General features: G+C 39.2%; 1 protein-coding gene across 5 annotated transcripts in view; it reads left to right on the forward strand.

The window, feature by feature from the left end:
* GRIA4 (glutamate ionotropic receptor AMPA type subunit 4) overlaps nt 1–19,095 on the forward strand; it is a 408,729-nt gene that overhangs the window by 160,862 nt on the left and 228,772 nt on the right. The gene's annotated exons all lie outside the window — the stretch shown is intronic.

Raw genomic sequence — 19,095 nt, forward strand, 5'->3', positions numbered from 1 at the left:
ATCAAGGGAGAGATGAAGAGATATAAACCTAATATTTAGAAATTCTTTTTTTTTAATGTTCATTTATTTATTTATTTTGAGAGAGAGGGAGAGAGAGAATCCCAAGCAGGCTCCACGCTATCATCTGAGACTTGATGTGGGCTCGATCTCACAAACTGTGTGATCATGACCTGAGCCGAAATCAAGCATTAGATGCTTAAATGACTGAGCCACCCAGGTGCCCCTAACATTTAAAACTTGTAAGGATCACTGTCATTGTTTTTCACGCACCCATTCTGGAGGCCAGAGTAAGCAGTGGCTGGCGCTATTCTTGTTTTATTTCATCCTTCTCTTTAATGCTTAATGTTCAACGTTTTATCGCATTGGCCGTTTCCAGGTTCACAGCGTTATTTCAGGGGTTGCTGAATATCTTGTGTTCAATATATGAATTATTATTATAACATTATGTAAATTGTCCCTAGGAGACATGGATTTGGCAAGACATAGAGTAGAAAACTTTAATTTGGGTTGGTTTGGCTTATTTCCTTTGGCCTGTTTTTTTTTTTTTTTTTAACAAAACTATATTCTACACATAGCATAACATATTTTGAAAAACCTAGGAAACAACGTTGTGGGTGGCATAATGTATGTGTGCTGCTCCCCTGCGCTGAAGCCAGAGCAAGGAGGGAAGGGGGTGGAGAGGGGAGCTTGGGTGGGGAGGGCAGAGATCTTGCTATTTTATTTCTACTTTTTGGGTTTTGCTGCATACGTGCCTTTTATTTTTAAACTGCCTCAAATCCTTTTGCAAAAAGAGTCGAGATCTAAATCACAGAAATAGGAACAAATTAAGAGGCATGAGATACCTTTCCACAATACCTCTCTTAACTTTCCAGTAAATAAGCCTATTGAATAAATGGCTCCAGAGAGCTTGCCTGCCTTCCCTTCAGGTTCTCAGCTCCACTTCTCTATTTCTTCTCACATTGCACTATTCTTTTACTCTTTCCCTCCTTCCTGCATCACAACATAGAGTGTTTAGGCAACATGGTTCCATGGACCTGGGAACCTCAGTCCTCTGTCACTCATTACCAGCATGGGCTTGTGGTAAACTCACGCCCATAGGTAATGTAGGGGGATAACAGAGCAGAAAAGTGCAAGGAATATGGTGTAATGACTTCAGTTCACACCAAAATAATATCACTGGCTCTGCTTCTTCTTTGAAATTCCTTTCTGAGAGGTGTGAGATGGGGAACATTTTCAGGGATGACTGCGTACCTGTCACCTGGCCTCGGAGCTGCTCAGAGGAGTGCTGAGTGTGTAGGGGTGCTTATGAGTTCCCGCCTCCCAGTTTCCAGTTACTGCGCAGGTTCATGTGACGCCAGCACACATCTCCCATGAATTGTGCCACTTACAATGCTTATGGCCCAATTTTCTTATTAAAAACAAAATTAGAAACACATTAGCAAAACAGAGATCTTTGATGTATAAATTCAGGAGAAGTAAGAATCTTTCAGACACTAACCTGGTGTTATCCAAGAAGGGATGAAAATTTATCTTTGGTGCTTGGTACATTCAGCCTCATTTCAGTGTATTTCCTAATCCTCAGGGAAAACACCTTTAACTGTAAAACCCTTACTGGGATGAAGAGGAGTTCCCTTTTTATAAACTTCCCATGGCGAACCTCAGGCATTTATCTTTGTTTATAATTAACTCATTAGGATTTAGACTGTTTTTTATAGCTCACTTAAATATGTTTGCTTACTGATATTTATTACATTTTTCATCAGGCTGATGATGCCAAATATTTACTTGTTACCAGCTGCCAAGTGTGAGGCTAGCCCATTCTGTCAGGAGGAGAACACACTTCACTCTGTGTTTCAAGCATGTATCACTGCCTTCCTGCTGGAGCCGGGCCAGTGGGAAAGCAAAGAAAAAAAAACATGTGTAAACATAACAATGGAGCTTCCTATGGCGATTCTAACTTGTAATTGAGGGAGAAAAAGTAATCATAAGCTGGCAAGGCAGCCCCTGCTCCCTCTACAGCATCTCCTTTGGTGGGACTGCAGTGTCTGTCTTCGGCCCTCATTAACCCGATTCCACAGGCTGGCACCTCTGCGGGTTAGGAGGGGGGGATAGTGGATGGAGGGGCACATGCATGGGGTGAAGGAACCCTGGTGGGTATTTTCATAAAGAGGGTTACGTGTGCCATCCCTTTTCCCTGGGGAGAGGAGGCAAAGGGAGGCACGTGTATGTCTGTCCCCTCCCACCTTCCCTGGTTACAGAATGAAGGAGTTGAGGGCAAGTGCTGGAAGTGCCATCCTTGTGCTAAAATCCCACAAGGATGATGAGCCAGAACCATACTGCCAGACAAGGGGGTTCTCGAAGAACAGTGCCATAAAGCTACAATGAGGGGTGCTGGAAGTGCCATGCTTGTGCTCAAATCCCACAAGTATGATGAACCAGAACCACACTGCCAAACAAGAGGGTTCTCGAAGAACAATGCCATAAAGGTACAACAAGCGTAGGCAGAGAAGGGGCCGGAGTGAGGAGCAGGACCATAAGCAGTGTGTGGACAGATTGGACGTATTCTGGAGACACTCAGAGCCTACACTTGCTCTTGTGCCAGCAGCCTTCCACACATTCATTTGAAAGAGACCCAAGTGGACTGGCAGGGAAAGTAAATATGCAGCCTTCCACCAACATTTATGCCAGGTCTGTTTGGTTGTCATGTAGAAAGCACTAGACATATGCATTGTTGACTGACTGACAAACCACCTGTCAACATGGTCCTCCATTCACGTTTGCTTCCCATTGTTGGTGCTCAGTGTGAAGAGAAGAGCAAGCAGATCTGGGTAGGACCGTTGGAGCCCCTGCACCCTATAAAGGTCATTGCATTGGCCCCATTGACACGCACTGTTCAAACACACAAAATACAGGAGGAGCCAAGTTGGTGGAACAGCACGGAAGTTTTTTTGTGTCTTGCATCTATGAAATACAGCCAGATCAACATTAAACCATCCTGCACACCTAGAAAATTGATTTGAGGATTAACACAACAATCTGCACAACCTGAACCACAGAACTCAGCAGGAATTCACCCCAAAAGAAAAAGCAGGAAGAAACGACAGCCAGAGACTTAACCAAAACAGACACAAGTAGGATGTCTGAACCACAATTTAGAATCACGATAATAAGAATATTAGCTGGAGTCAAAAATAGATTAGAATCTCTATCTGTGGAGATAAAAGAAGTAAAAGCTAGTCAGGATGAAATAAAAAATGCTATAACTGAGCTGCAATCTATAATGTATGCCATGGCAGCAAGGATGGATGAGGCAGAGCAGCAAATCAGCAACATAGAGACAAACTTTTGAGGAATAATGAAGCAGAAAAAAAGAGGGAGACTAAGGCAAAGAGCATGATTTAAGATTTAGAGAAACCAGTGACTCATTAAAAAGGAACAACATCAGAATCATAGGGGTCTCAGAAGATGAAGAGAGAGAAAAAGGAGTAGAAGAGTTATGTGAGCAAATCATAGAGGAAAACTTTCCTAACCTGAGGAAAGACAGACATCAAAATCCAGGAACCACAGAGGACTCCCATTAGATTCAACAAAAACTGACCATCATCGAGGCATATCATAGTCAAATTCACAAAATACTCAAGCAAGGAAATAATCCTGAAAGCAGTAAGGGGTAAAAAGTCTTTAACTTACAAGGGAGGACAGATCAGGTTTGCAGCAGACCTATCCACAGAAACTTGGCAGGCCAGAAAGGAATGGCAGGATATATTCAATGTGCTATATCGGAAAAATATGCAGCCACAAATTCTTTGTACAGCAAGGCTGTCATTCAAAATAGAAGGAGAGATTAGAAGTAGCCCAGACAAACAAAAATTAAAAGAGTTCATGACCAATAAACCATCCCTGCAAGAAATATTAAGGGGGACTCTCTGAGGGGAGAAAAGACTAAATAAATAAATAAATAAATAAATAAATAAATAAATAAATACCAAAAGCAACAAAGACTAGAAAGGACCAGAGAACACCACCAGAAACTCCCAGCTCTACAAGCAACATAATGGCAATAAACTCATATCTTTCAGTACTCACTCTGAATGCCAGTGAACTAAATGCTCCAATCGAAAGATACAGGGTAACAGAATGGATAAGAAAACAGGATCCATCTATATGCTGTTTACAAGGGACCCACTTTAGACCTAAAGACACCTTCAGATTGAAAGTAAGGCGATGGAGAACCATCTACCATGCTAATGGTTGACAAAAGAAGACTGGAGTAGCCATACGTATATCAGACAATCTAGACTTTAAAATAAAGACTATTACAAGAGATGGTGAAAGGCATTATATCATAATTAAGGAGTCTATCCATCAAGAAGACATAACAGTTGTAAACATTTATGCTCCAAATGTGAAAGCACCCAAATATATAAATTGATTAATCCCAAACATAAAGAAACTCATTGATAATAATACAATAATAGTAGGAGACTTCAACACCCCACTTACAACAATGGACAGATCATCTAAACAAAGAATCAACAAGGAAACAATGGCTTTGAATGACACACTGGACCAAATGGACTTAACAGATATATTCAGAACATTTCATCCTAAAGCAGCAGAATATACATTCTTCTCCAGTGTACATGTAATGTTCTCCAGAATAGACCACATACTGGGACACAAATCAGCCCTCAGCAAGTACAAAAAGATCGAGATCATACTTTGCATATTTTCAGACCACAGTGCTATGAAACTTGAAATTAACCACAAATAACTTGGAAAGGTAACAAATACTTGGAGACTGAAGAACATCCTACTAAAGAATGAATGGACTAACCAACAAGTTAAAGAAGAAATTAAAAAGTACATGGAAGCCAATGCAAATGATAACACCACAGCCAAAAACCTCTGGGACCCAGCAAAGGTGGTCATAAGAGGGAAGTGTATAGCATCCAGGCCTTCCTAAAGAAGGAAAAAAGGTCTCAGATACACATCCTAAACTTACACCTTAAAGAGCTGGAAAAAGAGCAGCAAATAAAACCCCAAACCAGCAGAAGACAGAAACTAATGAAAATTAGAGCAGAAATTAATGCTATTGAGAAAAAACAACAACAACAACAACGAAAAACAGTAGAACAGATCAGTGAAACCAGAAGCTCGTTCTTTGAAAGAATTAACAAAATTGATAAACCACTAGCCAGTTTAATCAGAAGGAAAGTACCCAAATACATAAAATCAATAAGGCAAGAGAAGAGATCACACTGACAGCAGAAGTAAAACCAATAATAAGAGAATATTATGAGCAATTATATGCCAATAAAATGGGCAATCTGGAAGAAATGGACAAATTCCTAGAAACATATACACTACCAAAACTGAAACAGGAAGAAATAGAAAATTTGTACAGACCCATAATCAGTAAAGAAATCGAATTAGTAATCAAAAATGTCCCAAAAAACAAAAGTCCAGGGCCAGATGGCTTTGCAGGGGAATTCTACCAAACATTTAAGGAAGAGTTAACACCTATTCTCTTGAAGCTGTTTCAAAAAATAGAAATAGAAGGAAAACTTCCAAACTCTTTCTATGAAGCCAACATTACCTTGATTCCAAAACCAGACAAAGACCCCACTAAAAAGAACTACAGACCAATTTCCCTGATGAATATGGATGCAAAAATCCTCAACAAGATATTAGCCAACCAGATCCAACAATATGTTAAAAACATTATTCACCATGACCAAGTGGGATTTATACCTGGGATGCAGGGCTGGTTCAATATCTGCAAAACAATCAATGTGATTCATCACATCAATAAAAGAAAGGACAAGAACCACATGATCCTCTCAATAGATGCAGAGAAAGCATTTGACAAAATACAGCATCCTTTCTTGATAAAAACCCTCAAGAAAGGAGGGATAGAAGGGTCATACCTCGAGATCATAAAAGCCATATATGAATGACCCAACGCTAATATCATCCTCAATGGGGAAAAACTGAGAGCTTTCTCCCTAAGGTCAGGAACAAGACAGGGATGTCCACTCTCTCCACTGTTATTCAACATAGTATTGGAAGTCTTAGCCTCAGCAGTCAGACAACACATAGAAATAAAAGGCATCCAAATCGGCCAGGAGGAGGTCAAACTTACACTCTTCGCAGATGACATGATACTGTATATGGAAAACCCAAAAGATTCCACCAAAAAACTGCTAGAACTGATTCTTAAATTCAGCAAAGTTGCAGGATATAAAATCAGTGCACAGAAATCAGTTCCTATACACCAACAATGAAGAAACAGAAAGAGAAATCAAGGAAGTGATCCCATTTACAATTGCACCAAAAACCATAAAATACCTAGGAATAAATCTAACCAAAGAGGTGAACAATCTACCCACTGAAAACTATAGGGGCTTATGAAATAAATTGAAGAAGACACAAAAATTGGAAAAGATTCCATGCTCCTGGATAGGAAGAACAAATATTGTTAAAATGTCAATAGTACCCAAAACAATCTACATAGTCAATGAAATCCCTATCAAAATAACACTAGCATTCTTCACAGAACTAGAACAAACACCCCTACAATTTGTATGGAACCAGAAAAGACCCTGAGTAGCCAAAGCAATCTTGAAACAGAAAACCAAAGCAGGAGGCATCACAATCCTGGACTTTGAACTGTATTACAAAGCTGTAATCATCAAGACAGTATGGTACTGGCACAAAAACAGACACTCACATCACTGGAACATGGACCCACAGACATATGGCCAACTAATCTTTGACAAAATAGGAATGGCAGTCTCTTCAGCAAGTAGTGGTGGGAAAACTGGACAGCGACATGCAGAAAAATGAACCTGGACCACTTTCTTACACCATACACAAAAATAAACTCAAATGGATGAAAAACCTAAATGTAAGACAGGAAGTGATCAGAATCCTCGAGGAGAAAGCAAGCAAAAACCTCTTTGACCTTGGTCAAAACAACTTCTTACTCACCGTGTCTCTAGACGCAAGGGAAAGAAAAGCAAAAATGAACTATTGGAACCTCACCAAAATAAAAAGCTTTTGCATGGTGAAGGAAACAGTCAGCAAAACTAAAAGACAGCTGATGAAATGGGAGAAGATGTTTGCAAATGACATATCAGATAAAGGGTTAGTATCCAAAATCTGTAAAGAACTTATCAAACTAAACACCCAAAAAACAAATAATCCAGTGAAGAAATGGACAAAAGACATGGCAAAAGACATGTCATCCAGATGACCAACTGACACATGAAAAAATGCTCAACATCACTCATCATCAGGGAAATACAAACCAAAACCACAATGAGATACCCCCTCACACCTGTCAGAATGGCTAAAATCAACAACTCCGGCAACAACGGATGTTGACAAGAATGCAGAGAAAGAGGATCTCTTTTGCACTGCTGGTAGAAATGGAAACTGGTGCAGCCACTCTGGAAAACAGTATGCAGGTTCCTCAAAAAATTAAAAATAGAACTACCCTACAACCCACCAATTGCACTACTAGGTATTTATCCAAGGGATACAGATGTGCTCTTTCGAAGGGACACTTGCACCACAATGTTTATAGCAGCACTATCAACAATAGCTAAAGTATGGAAAGAGGCCAAATGTCCATCGATGGAGGAATGGATAAAGAAGATGTGGTATAAATATATACAATTGAGTATTACTCACCAATCAAAAAGAATGAAATCTTGCCATTTGCAACTATGTGGATGGAACTGGAGGGTATTATGCTAAGTGAAATAACTCAGAGAAAGACAAATATCATATGACTTCACTCATATGAGGACTTTAAGAGACAAAACAGGTGAACATAAGGGAAGAGAAGCAAAACTAATATAAAAACAGGGAGGGGACAAAACATAAGAGACTCGTGAATATGGAGAACAAAGAGAGAGTTACTGGAGGGGTTTTAGGAGGGGTGAAGTGCTAAATCTGTAAGGGTCATTAAGGAATCTACCCCTGAATTCATTGTTGCACTATATGCTAACTAACTTGGATGTAAATTAAAAAAATAAAATAAAATCAAACACAAATTATAAACAGTTGTATGGAAGTCCAACAGAGCTCTGTTTTCCCCCCTTGGTCACTATATTAATGCTTCTTTTGAAATACTAAACTCGTATAGAAAAATTGTATCATGATAGACCCTGAGCATGTACTCAACCTGCCAGCTGAGTTATTTAGCCACGTCTGAGGACTAACAGGAGGAGCATGTCCTGGAGGATCCTTAGATTGATGTATGTGGGTATCATGTTTTAGCAGTTTTCTTATCTCAGACAGAGAAACTGTAAAGCTTTTGGACTGGCTGCATCTTTTCAGCAATCCTCACCTTTCTAAAGCCGTAAGTCTGCAAATGACTTGTATTTTCTGACAACTCAGCCATTTAAAAACAAAAAAAACTGCTTAACTGAAGATCTGGGGGAAGATCTTTCTTTATGACCTGTGACTAAACATATTGCCTCAAGATAATCTAAGATTCTGTCTCTCCCTCTCTCTCTGGCCCTCCCCCACTTGTTCCTTCTCCCTCCCTCTCTCTCTCTCTCTTTCTCTCTCTCTCTGTTCTCTCTCTGTCTGTCTCTCTCTATTTCTCTCTCTCTCCCTTACTATAAAAATGGAACAAATGTTAATGTAATAACAGTGCACAATATAGGCTGAAATCCTTACAGTGCAAAACTTATGCCAGAGGTCAGGTTTACTCAAGTGATACGCTTTGTAGTTAGTCACCATGTTCTAGTGCTTGACTTGACACTAGATTCGCAGAGGCACAGGCACCCTGTGCCTAGATTCTAGTGCTTGACTTGACACCTCTGCACGTACCATTCCCGCAGCCTCCGCCTTTAGTGCACATCTCTGTTTCCTCATGTGACTCCCACTCATCCTTCAGGTGTGAGCATAATGTCTTCCAAGAGTCTGTTCTACACACTTGCCCTCAATTGTAAGCCCTTCCATGTGCTCGCGTAGCGCTCTCTGTTCCCCGTATCACACACAGTGTTCTGTCTCTTTCATTCCATGCCCTGTCCACCACACTCTTTAGGGTCCACACTGGCCAGGACTCTGTCTTGCTCATTGGGTTTCCCTGAACAGGGACTGTACCTGTCATGTAGTCACAATCAGTAAATAGGAAAGGATGGATCTTAAGGCCTCATCTTCACGTATATTGACGGTGACTTCAAGATCTATGTTTAGATAGAGCTCAGTCCTCACTCTCGGAGGAGACTCATGTTCATAGTAACCATTGTGTCTAAAAATCTCAACATTCCAAGAGTCGACCTATCACCTGCCCCCTTAAACTATCCGAGAGATATACTCTGCCTGGGAGGCTAGGAAAGGAAGAGCCTGCCCCGCTCCTGTTTCTCCTTCATGCAGTCATAGGCAAGCAGTCATCAACCTTGTTGAATGTGTGTCACATAGAAATATGCCAGTGCGCCCCCCTCCATTGAGAGCATGGAAGACGGGTTTGAGAGGGACAGTGTTGGAGTCTGTGCTCAGGCCTCAGGCCTCTTCATTCTCCTGCGCCCGCCAGCTCCCTCCCTGACTCCAGTGGTGGCCTCTCAAGTCCGTCTTCCTTGTCCTTGCCAGGGCGAGCGCTCGGCAACCCCGACCTCACACACGTCACCTCTGTGCCTTAGCATCTTCAGAAGGACACAGAAATTGTACATGTTACTCTGCCACATACTTGTCAGGGAGACTCCCCTATGTATTTGGAAAGAATGACTTCAGAAGATACTTGTGTGATGTCGTATTTCTAGGGAAAATGCCATGGAAGATGATAACAGCTGTTTCTATCTCGAGTTGTATATCCATAGGAAGAGTTTAGGCTTCACATAATAAAAAATACAAAATAACAGTATACATATGCATATATGTTTAAGTATGAATGTATGTATACACCTGAAGAATATATAATATGGAGCTGTTCTATACTGTTATGGAAGCTTCATTATCTTCCGGCATTCACACTTCTGCAATCGTTACTGTATCGTCCTCAACATTTAGCTTCCCTTCAAGGTCTATGGTGGGTGCTTAGGCTTCACTCATATCCATATTATAATCACTTGGGAGGAGTGCACGGAAAATACAGCCACACCACTTCCCTTCACCATACATGTCATTTTACACATGTACTTACATGCGGTTTTGTGGCACAATTATATTGGCCTTCTGCAATATGCTGCAGAATATTACATTTTTTCCTGTTTCCAGATGAGTTTGTATAATGGTCACACTAGCTTTTCCTCCAATGTTTTGGTAGACTATGCCTTAAAATATTTTGGCATGAGTCTGAAGAACTTTTTTAAAACCACTTTTCAATTTCCTTCATGATTCTGAAGCCTGTTCAGATTTTTCGTTTATCCATATGTCGCATTTGTTAAGGTATATAGTGTGCATCGGTGCGAGGAACTTAGTGGATTCTGGCAGGAAATGTATTCTCTGTGATACTGGCTCTTTGAAATTTTGTAGAACTTTCGTTTCCAGTATATGTTCAATTTTAATAATATTTCAGATAGTCTTAAGAAAGAGTATTTTCTTTTCTTTTGTTTCTGTTCTTTTTTTGCCTGCAGCGTTCTAAATAATCATTACATGTTGTTTGAATCTTCTGTGTCTTTACTAAATTCTGATTGCTTGACCTAATTGAGAGTTGTACATGGACATCTCCCACTTTGGTCGTAGGTTTATCAATTTCTTGTAGTATTTTTATAGATTTTTGCTTTATATTTGATACATTTTCGTATAGAATTCTTTAGAATTTTTAGTGTTTTCCTTATAAACTGAAACTTTTTAGAACTGTGTAATGAACCTCGCTCTCCTTAACCGTGCTTTCTGTCTTGAGGTCTATTTTTTTCAACATTAATGTATCTACACAAGCTTTCTTGAGGCTCCTATTTGTATAGTATCTTTCGCCATCTTTTCATTTTCGACTTTCCTGCATCCATATATTTTAGGCATATCTTTTGGGCAGCATAACTGCCATTATACATGGGGTAATTTTCTATGTGTGTTGCATATTTAATTCTCCCCAAACCCAAATGGTAAGGAGAATTAGTATCCTGTTTTATTCCTAAGACAGTTAAAAAATAGAGAACTTGGGGCTCCTGGGTGGCGCAGTCGGTTAAGCGTCCGACTTCAGCCAGGTCATGATCTCGTGGTCTGGGAGTTCGAGCCCCGCGTCAGGCTCTGGGCTGATGGCTCAGAGCCTGGAGCCTGTTTCCGATTCTGTGTCTCCCTCTCTCTCCGCCCCTCTCCCGTTCATGCTCTGTCTCTCTCTGTCCCAAAATAAATAAACGTTGAAAAAAAAATTTTTTTAAATAGAGAACTTAAGTAATTTACCCAAAGTCACAGAGTAGCCAGTAACAGGGCGAGAACTCAGCTACTTGTCTTAGTCAACAGACTCTTGCCTTTAGCCGCTGTGCTGTACTACATACCTGGAAATTTTACATTATGTTCATTATGAGAGGAGGTGATCTATACTGAGGGTCAGCAAACTGTAAGAAGCCAGAGAGTAGATACTTCAGGCTTCTCAGAACGTATGGTTTCTGTCACACCTGTTCAACTGTGATGTTGTAGTGAAAAACAGCCATTGATAATACATAAGTGAATGAGAATGTTTGTGTTCTAATAAAGCTATATTCATGGACACTGAAATCTGAATTTCACATCATTTTCATGTGTCACAAAATCCTATTTTTATTTCCCTGTCTCCTTCCAAACATTTAAAACTGTAAAAGCCATTCATACCTTAAAAGCCACACAAAGGCAGATGGTAGGCCAGATTTGGCCCGTGGGCTCTAGTTTGCAATATGTATATAGATTTCTATTTAAAAAAAAAAAAAAAGAAAAATGTAAAATTTTTAGACATCATATTATTGTTTAATAAGGTTAACGTGGGTTAAGTTAAAAATTCATTAATGTGTTAGAAGCAGTTCTCCCATCATATGCGTAAATGGGGCATCCCTGCACAGGTATGAGCATGCACCCCCTTTCTGATGTAGGCCTTACTCATATTCCTGTGGTAAGTCTTGTGATTTAATGTTCCGATGTATCCCAACATTAGCCAGTTCTCCATCCTGTATTGTACTAGTTTGTTTTGGAAATATGTGTGTGCCACAGATATTTTTGTTTCCTTTGAGCACGTTTTACATCACAGCTCTACCTGTATGCTACATGCACACAAATTGTAGGATAGCAAACCGAATGGCATAAAGAAGTATTTGAGATCACCATGACAGGAGCGCTTATTGAAATGAATTTAAGGACCATGTTCTATCTTGTGGCATATGCTTGGTACTGTGCTACATTGAGCAGGGAGTAGAAGCACAAAATAAAAGGAGGACATGGGTAAATACCAGGTTCAAAGTAATAGATTGTAATACTCACTGGGGAGAACAAAAGAGTGTGAAGAAAAAGGACTTTTTAGAAGAAATGAGAATAAGAGAAGAGAGCCCTCCAAGTACAGCAGGTAGCCCAAACCAAGCATGCACGTGAAGTCTGAATTTGTGCAGATGCTACGAAGTCTGGTTTGATTAAAACCTTTGGTCTCAGCACTTTACCGGGAGATGGAAAATAGAGGCCAGCGACGTGGTTATGATGATCATGTTTCGCCCAGTTCACTAGGGTTAAGTGTTGGCCCCGTGCTATTGTGTATTACTTAAGCTGCCTTCCAAAACTTTTCTAAGAGTTTGGAACCTAACTAGAATTATTAATTCTTAATTCGTGGCAGAAAGGATAAGGTCTCCTGTGTGGATGGAATACACCAGAAGATGTTATTATCTAAACACGGGAGTCATTGTCCTAGAAGAGATTACACTCTTACTATTTTCTAAAGTTTATTTTTAAGGGTTTATTCTGTTTTTATAGATGACTGACAAAGATCAAACAAACAAGTATACTTCGAGTACTAGAGGAAAACAGCATAAACACCCATCTTTATAACAGCCTGCAGCTTTAATTTGGAAAGTAGAGAAAATAATTTTGTGAGGGGTATTGCTCTGTGGGCTCTTACCTACGTATAGTGTGCCAAAAAGGATTCCATGTCACGAGTATTTTATGTGAGTGCACATTACTCTGTCTTTCTCACTTCATTGGGAATTAGCTCATTTTTGTGATTTTTAGAAAAATATTTAAGAGGTACATTTCTATCAATTCTAACTTAGGGAAGATTTGAACTATGGCTCGTTTAAAAAATTATTCCACATGTAAAGTATCTTAAAATGTCCCTGAACACAACCTTACAGGGCCAATTCAGAAATAGATGATTAGAGTATAAAATTAAAGTCACGTTTTATCACTGATATATTTCTAAAGAGATTATTTTTCTGTATTTTTATATTAAACTTGATTATTTCTGTTAATTCCCATGTACATTCTTACCTGAAACGTATGTTAGTTGAAGCATTTCAAATACCTCGTTTCATAAATTTTGTATTATCTATATTGTGTAATCTGTTTTCACTCAATTATTTAGAAATAAATTGCATATAGAATCAGAGTCCACATGCCTGTTAAGTCTAAAAAAAAATGGCTTATATAGGGAACTGTAGATAGTGTATTAAGGAGTTAGCATATTTTAAATGGTCAAAATGGCTGTTCAGGTGGAACTCTTACTTTGAGAGTGAGTAGTAGTGGTCCTTTCGTATTAAACATGTGTCAGGGAACGGCAGGTTGTGTTTAAAAGATGAACAGGGGGGAAGATACTTAAAGGGAAGTCTTATTTTCTTAAGAAGCAGCCTTAGTAGCACCAGTGCCGCAAATTATTGTTTCTTGCCTAAGAACATGAGAAAAGGTAGGTTCATTCTTACAATAGGTGCAAGAGACTATTAGAGACATGCAGTTGTCAGAACAAACCCAATACAATCCATTGGGCCGAATGTTACTGTAGCGAGGAGTTGGGCCCCAAGAAGTGTGTGACCAACGTGGTCTTCAGCCCTATGGCTACAGAGTCTAAGATGTGCCCTTAGAGGGAGAGGACCAATAAAGCAGTACAGCCCTAAAAAGTGTTTCTAAAAGGCCATGATGCAGCTGAACTCAGTACACTTAACACAGGGGGCAAAGAAGAACAGAGCATGGAATAGTTAAAATTTTTCTGACCCCAACATAGAGCAATACTCCTGTTCAGCACTGTAATTCTGTATACAGATTTTAAGTTAAGAAGATAGAGTAATGTTTAAAAAAAATAGCAAGAGTGATAACAACAGCACGAGTTAAGGTACTGAAAATTAGTGTGCATTAGACAAATCGGAATGAGTTTAAAGATGTGCTAGGACAGGGATATTCCTCAAGAAATTAGGAATATGAGCTGCTTAGTGGAAGTAAACGTGGAACGGCCAGTGCCGAAGAGCGTAGACAGGACCAAATCTGAAAACTTTGCTCTTGAGCACCCATAATAACTAGAATTTACCAGTAACCACAGATCTTCATAGGTTTGAAGGTTTTCATTCCTAACCTGAAAAAGAGGAGTCAGCAAACTATAGCTGGTAGACCAAATCTGGCTGGCAGCCCTTTGTTGTAATTAACACAGCCACCTCACTCATGTGTCATCCGTGGCTGCTCTCACACTGTGGTGGCAGAGTTGAAGAGTTGCCACGGATACTGTATGGCCCTCAAAGCCTAAAATATTTACTACCTGACTGACCCTCTATAGAAGCTTGCCAACACCTGACTTAGAACCATCACTGAAAATTGATTACTTCAATAGGATCATCTGACATAGAAAAGATACTCAAGTTTGTGTTTGTTCTGTGTATTCTTTGATATCTAAGGAAACCAAATTTGCAGTATACAAAAATACCTTTTAAAAAGTATTCGTAGAGGTAACTCAATAAATATTTGTCAAGTTGATTTCAGGATCTGTGCAAGAATGTGAATATGAGTACCATGGAAATAGTGTCAAAAAAAAAAAATATATATATATATATATTTGTTACTAATGTTTATATAGTTAATGTTTATTTATTTATTTTGAGAGAGAGAGGGCATGGGTGAGTGGGGGAGGGACACAGAAAGAGAGAATCCCAAGCAAGTTCTCTGCAGTCACTGCAGAGCCCATTGGGGGCCTCAGTCTCACAAACTGCAGATCATGACATGACCTAGGCCGAAATCAAGACTTGGATGCTTAACCAACTGAGCTACCCGGGTGCCCTGAAATAGTATTATAAATTCACATCGTGGACATAGATGCTTTTACGTGATATATTGCATTCCTGAACTAACAAAGTCCTAGTTTCTTTTTTTTAATTTTTTTTTGTGTTTATTTATTTTTGAGAGAAAGAGAGAGAGATAGAGAACAATTGGGAAAGAGGCAGAGAGAGAGAGGGGGACACAGAATCTGAAGCAGGCTCCAGGGTCTCAGCTGTTAGTTAGCACAGAACCCAACACAGGGCTTGAACCCATGAACCATGAGATCATGACCCGAGCTGAGTCAAATGCTTAACCACTGAGCCACTCAGGTGTCCCACAAACTCTTAGTTTCCTGTGTCTTTCACAATAATGAAGAAAATATACCTTTCAGCTACTGGATAAATAGAACAAAAGCCTTTGTTTTTAAAAAATGGTATTCCCATTCTTGAGGATGCGTAGAATCATAGGCCTGATCAAAGCCTTTAACGTAGACTGTTGAACTAGAGATTACATTAAATGCCAATTGTTCATTTGCTTTTATGCATGAGCTGCATCTGTGGAAAAGCAAAACTGTTTCCCAAGCACTTAGAAAGTTTTTATTGTGTATATTTAGTAAGAAAGTAAACCTACCTAAAATGAGTTTTTTACCTATCTCAAATCATATTAGTATTTTTGTTTGTTTTAATGCTGCTTTATATTTTATGTTAACTAAATAATAGATATGGACTTTGAAATTAATCTTGGAACCATTGCAGTGTAGTAACAGATCTTTTAATTTTAGAAATGAATGTAGGCTTATTTCCAAAATCCTAATTAGGTCTGTGTATATGGCTTAATTTTGTTTGATAACTTGCATACTAACTAACTCAAGTGAAAAGTAGATCAAAGGCCATAATCTCTAAACTGGATTATTACCATAGTCTCTCTTTTCTTTTAGTATTAAAAATTTAATGTGTAAATATTAAACAACACACTACCATACAAGCAGTGGGCCAAATAAGGAATCAAACAGCAATCAAAATGTGTCTCAAAGAAAAAGTAAAAGAAAACAATTTTCCCACAACCTAGGAGATTCAGCAAAAGCAGATATTAGAGTGAAATTTGCACCATAAGTGCTTGTATTAAGAAAAAGTATAAAAAAAAAAAAGAAAAAGTGTTTGAATAAACAACTTAACATTACACCACAAGGAGCTAGAAAAGAAGAAAGTTAGCTGAAATTTAGTAGAGGGGAGAAATAAAGAAAATCAGAAATAAATAAATAGAGAACTGAATAAGCAATAATATAACATTGAAAGTAGTGACTAGTTTAAAAAAATAAAATTGGTATTAATTTAACTACATTAAGAAAAAAGAGAGAAGACTAAAAACCAGAATGAGAAATATAAATGAAAATAATACAACAGATAACCACAGAAATACATAGTGTGATAACAGATTACTGTAAACAATTATATTCTAACAAATCAGATAATTAAGAAAAAGAACAGATAATTCCTAAAATTCACAGCTTACCACGATTGAATTATGAATCTTGAATCCAAGAAATAGGAAATGTTACACCAGTAACAAGAATGAAAGTTGAATTAGGAATCAAAAATTTCCCAACACAGAAAAGCCCAGGACCATGTGGTTTCATTGGTGAATTCTGCCATGCTTTTAAAAAAAATACTTAGGGGCACCTGGGTAGCTCAGTCGATTGAGCTTCCAGCTTTGGCTCAGGTCATGATCTCACAGTTTGTGAATTTGGGCCCCACATCAGGCTCACTGCTGTCAGCACAGAGCCCACTTCAGATCCTCTGCCCCCCTCTCTCTGCCCCTCCCCTGCTTGCACTCTCTCAAAAATAAATAAACCTTTAAAAATATATGTTGACGATCTTTACCAAATCTTACAAAGAATGGAGGGAATACATTCAAAGTCATTCCATGAGGCTAGTACTACACTAATACTAAAGCAGGATAAAAACAATACAAGGCCAAAAAAGTCTAGTTTGATGAACTATGGCCAGTCCTGACTTTCTTTTGACTGCCATTTGCATGTTAAATTTTTTTCATCTCCTCACTTTGAATCTGCAGGTGTCTTTATGTCTAAAATGAGTCTCTTGTAGGTAACCTATAGATGGGTCTTGTTTTTTTTATCTATTCAAATACCCTATTTGTTTTATTAGAGTGTTTAATCCATTTACATTCAAAGTAATTATTGATAGATATGTATTTATTGCCATTTTATTACTTGTTTTTTCATTGTTTCTGGAGAATTTCTCTGATCCTTCTTGTCTTTGTCACTTTTGGTCTCTCCTTTACACTTAGAGTCCCCTTTAATATTTCTTGCAGGGCTGGTTTAGTGGTTATGAACTCCTTTAGTTTTTGTCCCGGAAACTCTTTATCTCTCCTTGTAATCTGAATGATAGCCTTTCTGGATAGACTATTCTTGGCTGTGGATTTGTCCCATTCAGCACTTCGAATATATCATGCCACTCCCTTCTGACTTGCCAAGTTTTTGTTGAGAAACCTCCAACTTAGCCTTATGGGTTTTCCCTGGATTAGGGACTTCTTTTGTCTTGTTGCTTTTTTTTTAAACATTTTTTTAATGTTATTTTTGAGAGAGAGACACAGAGCATGAGCAGAGGAGGGCAGAGAGGGAGGGAGACCACAGAATCTGAAGCAGGCTCCAGGCTCCAGGCTGTCAGCACAGAGCCTGATGCAGTGCTCAAACTCAGGACCTGAGTTCATGACCTGAGCTGAAGCCAGCTGCTTAATTGACTGAGACACCCAAGCTCCCTTTGTCTTACTGCTTTTAAGATTTCTTCTTAATCACTGTGGTTTGGAAATGTAATTGTAATATGTCTTGGTGTTGGCTTGCTTTTGTTGATTTTTGTGGATTTGTCTGTGCCTCCTGGATCTGGATGTCTGGTTTTTTCCCCCAAATGAGGGAAGTTTTCAGCTATTATTTCTGTTAATAAATTTTCTGACCCCTTTTCTCTCTTCTTCTTCTGGGACTCATAATACAAATGTTACTGCATTTGATGAAGTTCTTGAGTTCCTTAAGTCTGTTCTCTTTTCTGTAATTCTTATTTCTTTTGTTCAGCTTCATTGCTTTCCATTACTTTTTCTTCTAGGTCATTAATTCATTCCTCTGATTTTTCTAACCTGCTGTTTATTGCATCAAGCCTGTTTCCAATCTTATTTATTGCATTCTTCATCTTGAATTGATTCTTTTTTAACTCTTTCACCTCTGTGGTCAGGATCTCTCTGATTTCTTCTATTATTTTCTGAATCCCCAGCAAGTGTCTTTAAGATCCTTGTTTAAAATTCTCCATCAGGCATGTAACTTACATCTGTTTCACTTAGGTCTCTGGCTGTGGCCTTATCTTGTTCTTTCATTTGGGATGAATTCCTCTGTTTTCTCATTTTGTCTATGTCTTTGCCTTCTTCTTCTGTGTTATGTGAAATGCCAGTTATGTCTCCTGCTTCTGAAAGTAATGGCCTTATGAGGAAGAGATCATGCAGTGCCCAGGGCTTGGCGCTTCGGGGACTGTCCCTAGTATGTACTGTGTGTGCTCTGTGTCATCTGCAGAGGTGCTCTGGCATGCTGTGGTCAGTGTTTGGTCCCTGGCCTGAATGTGGAGAGTTTTAACTATGTTTGCTCTGGTGTGCTTGTGAAATGAGACCTGTCACCACCTCCATCGGAATTGAGGCCCTGCAGAACTTTCTGGTCAGCAGATAAATGTGTGTGTGCTGGTTGTCTGGGGGAGGGGTCCACCATGCTGGGAGTAAGGCAGGAGTGAAGGTGTTCCACCAGAACACAGAGGGTGGGGCTTGTATAGGCAGGTTAGGCAGCTAGTGTGGGCACTGCACTACTTCCCACAGGTGGCTCTGTGTTTATGCTGAGAGGCAGGGGAGAGAAATGGCACCAGCCAGCTCCTTTGTTCCAGGAGAGGCATCTCTGTGAAC

This window comes from Lynx canadensis, chromosome D1, assembly GCF_007474595.2.
Source record: "Lynx canadensis isolate LIC74 chromosome D1, mLynCan4.pri.v2, whole genome shotgun sequence".
Lineage (NCBI taxonomy): Eukaryota > Metazoa > Chordata > Mammalia > Carnivora > Felidae > Lynx > Lynx canadensis.